The sequence below is a fragment of the Aquarana catesbeiana genome, linkage group LG02, assembly GCF_042186555.1.
Source record: "Aquarana catesbeiana isolate 2022-GZ linkage group LG02, ASM4218655v1, whole genome shotgun sequence".
Lineage (NCBI taxonomy): Eukaryota > Metazoa > Chordata > Amphibia > Anura > Ranidae > Aquarana > Aquarana catesbeiana.
In genome coordinates, this window is record NC_133325.1 from 467,448,093 (window position 1) to 467,454,179 (window position 6,087).

The following is a 6,087-nucleotide window of genomic DNA, read 5'->3' on the forward strand; positions in this document are numbered from 1 at the left end:
GGGGGGGCAGTAGTGCATGCAGTTATAGGGTAGTACGTTAGGGTTCTGCACCAATAACTAAGCGTTGGTAGTGTGCCTTGGGAGCAAGCTGCTTTCTTTCGTGTCAGACACAGAACAGCAGGAGCCGAGAGCGCCAACAGGAACCTAGAAGAGGAAGTTTGGCCCACTCTGTACAATGTGAATATCTCCTAAATGGTGCACGTTCAGGAGATAATCATTATACCTACAGGTACCTTACTACTGCTTTTAACCCCATAGAGATGCTGCGTAATGAGTTAAAGAGAGCCGTTCAAATCAGACGTCTTACAAATGTCGTTTTTTTTTTTTTTTTCTTTTTTTTTTTTTAGACGGGTCTGATCCAGAGCACCTGAAAGTGCTGGCTTAAAGTAATTGCTGACAAAGGAGGTTCAACCAACTATTAACTCTAGGGTTCACTTACTTTTTCCTGCAGCACTATGGATGTTTAATGGGTGTGTTCAATAAAGACACAAAAAAAGGATTGTTTTGTGTTAACAGCTTAAGCACACTGTGTTTGTCTATTCTGGTGAGGATTAGATCACTTCTTATGGCAAATTTCCACAGAAAACCACCTCCTTTAATTCTAAGGGGTTCACATTTTCGTGTGTCTCTCCCTCTCTCCCTCCTCTCCCCCCTCTCCCCCTCCCTCTCCTGATTTAACCACTTAGTGACCAGCCTGTTGTAGCTTTACTTCTACTACAGGTTGACCGATCTGCGCAGAATCGCGTATGTGTGTCTGTGTATACCAATAAGCGGCGTGAGCCTGCCGCTTATCAGTGAGGAGACTGACTGGATGGAGCTCTGTATATGTAAACAAGGCAGAGCTCTGTCCTGTCAGTGGGGATGTGCTGGATTTTATTTCCCTGCAAAGGGAATAAAAATCAGCACATCGCTTAGTGAAAGCACCACACAGTATACACAAAAACACTGGTTAGGCACGCATCTATCCCTTTGGTCGCCCTAGATGTTTAACCCCTTCTCAGCCAGTGTCATTAGTACAGTGACCGTGCATATATTTTAGCACTGATCACTGTCTTAGTGTCACAGGTTCCCACAAAGTGTCAGATTGTCCGCTGCAATATCGCAGTCCCACTAGAAGTCCTTGATCGCCCCTTTACTAGTATAGATAAAAATTCCATAAAAATATGGGATAATGTTTGCGCAAACCAGAATACATATTGGCCTAAATTTTATGAAGACATTTGATTTTTACATTAATTTTATTGGATATGTTTTATAGTAGAAAGTAAAAAAAAATGTGTGTGTATAAATATATATGTGTGTATATTTAAAAAAAAAAAAAAAAAAAAAAAATACCACCGTGCAATTGTCAGTTAAAGTAATGCCGTTCCGTATCACAAAAAATGGCCTGGTCATGAAGGGGGTTAATTCTTCCGGAGGTCAAATGGTTAAAATGGACCAAATCTGAAAATTCCTGCCCCCGGTTTCTGTAGCTATGTGCCAAATGTGGCAGATTTGGGTAGTTCCTAATAGCACCACTTTACAAAGTGCTGATCTGAATGCACCAAATTCAAAAATAATGATCTCCCAGTTCGTAGGTAATTTGGACCAACTCAAAGTTGGTGTATATTGCCTCTCTATGTACTTTGTAGCAGAGCTGCATTTGTGCAGCCACTAACCCCCCTCTCCAGGAGTGGGACAGGGTAAGGAGAGGTTAAGCGCAAGTTTAGTTAGGGCACCCCTGCCTAGTTGGATATTAAATGGTCAATAAGGACACAATCGCGAGGAAAATAACTTGTAATCCAAGGGGACCAAACTTTTTTCTTAAATGAATCATAAAGTACAGCTGCCAGTTTTTTATTTACTAGGTACCGTTCCATTTTTATTTTTTTGTTCTAGAACATTGAATCTGCATGCACTGAATAAGGGAAATTAACTTTTGTGTCAAATGTAAATATGAAGACCTTCTATATCTATTTTTATGCAGACTAAACTTTACTGATCTTTTTCCTTATTTATAGACTTTTATCAGAAAAGTACTGACCGTATCTTCTACCAGAAGACCAAAACACATGACCCACCTGCACAAATCTGTTCTCATGGAAATGCCACTTAACAAATGTTATACCTCGTTCACAGATGGTCTTATCACTGTGCACTTTTTGTATGGATGCTGTTATCACAATGATTTAGTTATGTGTCTCACCCATTGTGCTACTCAAATACCAAAGGTAATGTCTGTGACATGACTGTTCTCAAGTGGTAACACTGAAGAGTGTGATTTGAAGATTCCTTATCCTGTATTTCAGTGAAACTCTTCATCTCAAGGATTCCTGCATTTCCTGACTTTTTTCCTGCGATGTGTGAATAACTTTGGCCCCATACCACTGTGCTCAGAGGAACTTCTCATACAGAGAGGGATTGAGTTTTTTGAACTGACATAATGTCACACATACTACTGTCATCAATTGTCTGGTCTTTGACTTTCAACAGAGACTTTGAGTTTACAACTGCTTTAGGACCAGGCTTTTTATTCAAGGGTGTCATTCCTGTATGGCCCCTCACTCTTGGCTGATCTGGCCTCCTGGTGGTCTACTGGCTATGACAATTGTTTCTCTTATTTGTAACGTACAACAGCAGGAGGACCAGAATACACATTTTATTAAATGCGCAGACCAAAAAGTGTAGACCTGGCTGATACTTGATCATTTTTATAGTATTCACCGTCTGCCTTACTCATCTCGGCACACACCACCATGGTTGCATAGAATTCATTGACAAATACCAGGTCAAATTATAACCAGTAGTTTTCAGCTATTTGCTTATGCTATACTGCTGTATTTGGTATGCTTTGGTCAGTATTTTTCTGCAAATTATGGCATTTATTGTATACAATTATGTATGTGTAAGATTAAGATCCTGAATCTGGACAATCCTATTGGCCATATAGAAGCTAAATATTTGGTGTAAAGAATCAAGTATGTAATTATCTGCTAGTATATGGCAACAAGGGTCTTGTAAGAACACAGTTTTTCCACATTGCTGCAAACGTTCATTTCTTTTGAGCTAAAATTAAGAAATGAACCAAGTTGCAGAAACCTTTAACAGCGCCGATATTAAGTAAAGAAAAAACATCCCTTATGTCTGATTGCAGAACAAAAGCGGTATGTATTTTTTGTCTCTGAAACATTTTTAAAAGGAAATCCAAGGTATTTAAAATGATTACCGAATTATCATTAAAAGCTTACATGAAAATATATATTACTTATACTTTTGTAGGTCCCCCCATTGTTCATTTGTTTGACACTGAAGTCAGCATTCATGAGTTTGATAATCGCAGGATAAACCTACCCATAGAGCTTATTGTTTAAAACAGAAATCTGTCAAAGAGGTTTGTGCCTAGACTAAGTATTCATAGCAGTGTAGCACAATTATTACTTTGTTGCACTAGTAAACAAAAAGCATATTAATAACCCCTGCTTGCCCACCCTTTAACTGGGCTATTACATTGGGAGGTGGGAAGGTCTGCCTAATCATATTACCAGTGTGCTTGGCTGTCACTGTGGTCACTGGTTCCCATTCATTAGTACAGACCAAGAGCAGTCTTTGACAGCTCGGTCTCAGTGCTGTGCATGCAATCTCAGCATAGAAACCAATGCCCCTAGACGCACGTGTGGGCGTTAAAGACCACCCTCTGCCACTGCACATATGCACTTCTTAGGTGGCAAAAGGTTAAACAGAAGGTTTTACACACTCCCAAGAAAGAAATCCGAGAGGTTTGTGCCTAGACTTGACTTAAGAGCAGTAAAGCACAATCAATTTGTTGCACTAGTAAACAAAAAAATTATTTATAATTTAAAGTATAAATGGAAGCCTATAATACACTCCATTAAGATTTAGGCTGAATGCACACTTGCGTTGATCAGCATTTTACTGCATTGTAAAGCACCTATTCCTGCAAGGACACACAAAATGATTGTGCACTGCACGGGATCGGATGTCACTGTACAACAGCACAGCACATCAAGCTCCTCTACAGTGACATGGATGAAGTGTACTTTTTGTACACTTCAAATAAAGTTTGTACCCCCAAAAAAAAAAAACGGAGCTGCGTGATGCTCTATTTGCACACTACACCGCCCCCTACCACAGTCTGAACAGACAGCTGCCAGAGAGGTAAAGCGCTCCGGCAGCTGTCCATTCCAGTGTGAAGGAACTATACTCACCTCCACTCCAGCAATGTGTTGTCAGAAAGCTCCATCGTCAGCCACAGACATCCAAAGACGGTCGTCTTTTGGGCTGGGAATTCATATTTCTCTGCAGGTGCCTAAACTGCATGTGCTTTGCGAACAAGCAGGTATGTCTCTTCTTCATTCAAAATCTGCCTGTTTGCATGTTTATTTTCTAAGTAAATGTCTACTTTAAGCCAATCGTATCTACATGTTTAATTTAACCACTTAAGCCCCGGACTATTTGGCTGGCCAAAGACAGAGCACTTTTTACGATTCGGCACTTTGTCTATTTAACTGACAATTGCGCGGTCGTGCGACGTTGCACCCAAACAAAATAGACGTCCTTTTTACCCCACAAATGGAGCTTTCTTTTGGTGGCATTTGATCACCTGTGCGATTTTTATTTTTTGCACTATAAAAAAGAAATAGCGTCAATTTTGAAAAAAACGCATTATTTTTTACTTTTTGCTATAATAAATATCCCTAAAAAATATATAAAAAAGCATTTTTCTCCCTCAGTTTAGGCCGATGCGTATTCTTCTACATATTTTTGTATATAAAGTGTAGCGCTATGTGTGTAAATATTATAAGGTAAAAAGACAATGAACTAAGCCCGAGCCATTCCTGAAGGGCCCACGAAAAAAATAGAATGATTCGAAATTACATACAGATGACAAAACACAATCAAAAATGCACTGAGTGCCACACAATGTCATATACAATATAGTGATTATATAGTTGATTCTAATAAACCAGTGAAAAGACAATGTGAAAAACAAGTATTAAAAAAGTGGAGAATTGACCAAAAACGTCCATAAATGTTGAAAATTATAGTCTTAATGAAAATCAAAAACCACCACCAAAAGTCTTTGAGGGTTGAATAATGAAAACAACAATGGAAAGCTTCTGGCAAATGGATAGATAGAACAATAAATGAATGAAACGTCTAAATAGGTGCCAAGACCATCACCGGAGCATCAGAGGAGGCTTACCGGAACCAGGTGACTTGAGAAGACATACGTCTTACAAGTCTCAGAAAGCTTGTTTAGCCACCAGGGCTGGCAAGATGCATCATCAGGTGTCCTCAACTTCAAATGGGGGGGGAAATAAAGATCTCGTCACAGCTTCAGCCGTCCAAACTTTTCAACAGGCCAACCGGATATATTTACATACCATGGGAGAAATAAAGCTCACATGGCATAACATCGTTTAAAAAACATTGATTTATTAAAACAATAAAAAGGAACACTCACATGTTAGGAAATCGTAATACAGCTCAAAATATATATCAGTCGCGGTGATCGTAAGGGGACACCTGATGATGCATCTTGCCAGCCCTGGTGGCTAAACAAGCTTTCTGAGACTTGTAAGACGTATGTCTTCTCAAGTCACCTGGTTCCGGTAAGCCTCCTCTGATGCTCCGGTGATGGTCTTGGCACCTATTTAGACGTTTCATTCATTTGGTGTTCTATCTATCCATTTGCCAGAAGCTTTCCATTGTTGTTTTCATTATTCAACCCTCAAAGACTTTTGGTGGTGGTTTTTGATTTTCATTAAGACTATAATTTTCAACATTTATGGACGTTTTTGGTCAATTCTCCACTTTTTTAATACTTGTTTTTCACATTGTCTTTTCACTGGTTTATTAGAATCAACTATATAATCACTATATTGTATATGACATTGTGTGGCACTCAGTGCATTTTTGATTGTGTTTTGTCATCTGTATGTAATTTCGAATCATTCTATTTTTTTCGTGGGCCCTTCAGGAATGGCTCGGGCTTAGTTCATTGTCTTTTTACCTTATAATATTTACACACATAGCGCTACACTTTATATACTTTTATTTTTATCTTACCTTTGTCTAATAGGCGTG

The 6,087-nt window shown here is 39.0% G+C and overlaps 1 protein-coding gene across 1 annotated transcript in view; it reads left to right on the forward strand.

The window, feature by feature from the left end:
* Positions 1–2,666, forward strand: part of NRAS (NRAS proto-oncogene, GTPase) — a 47,858-nt gene extending 45,192 nt beyond the window's left edge. Inside the window, exon 6 of the mRNA XM_073615696.1 lies at positions 2,001–2,666. The gene's annotated coding sequence lies outside the window, so the exon portion shown is untranslated. The remainder of the gene's footprint in view (positions 1–2,000) is intronic.
* The last annotated feature ends 3,421 nt before the right edge of the window (positions 2,667–6,087 follow it).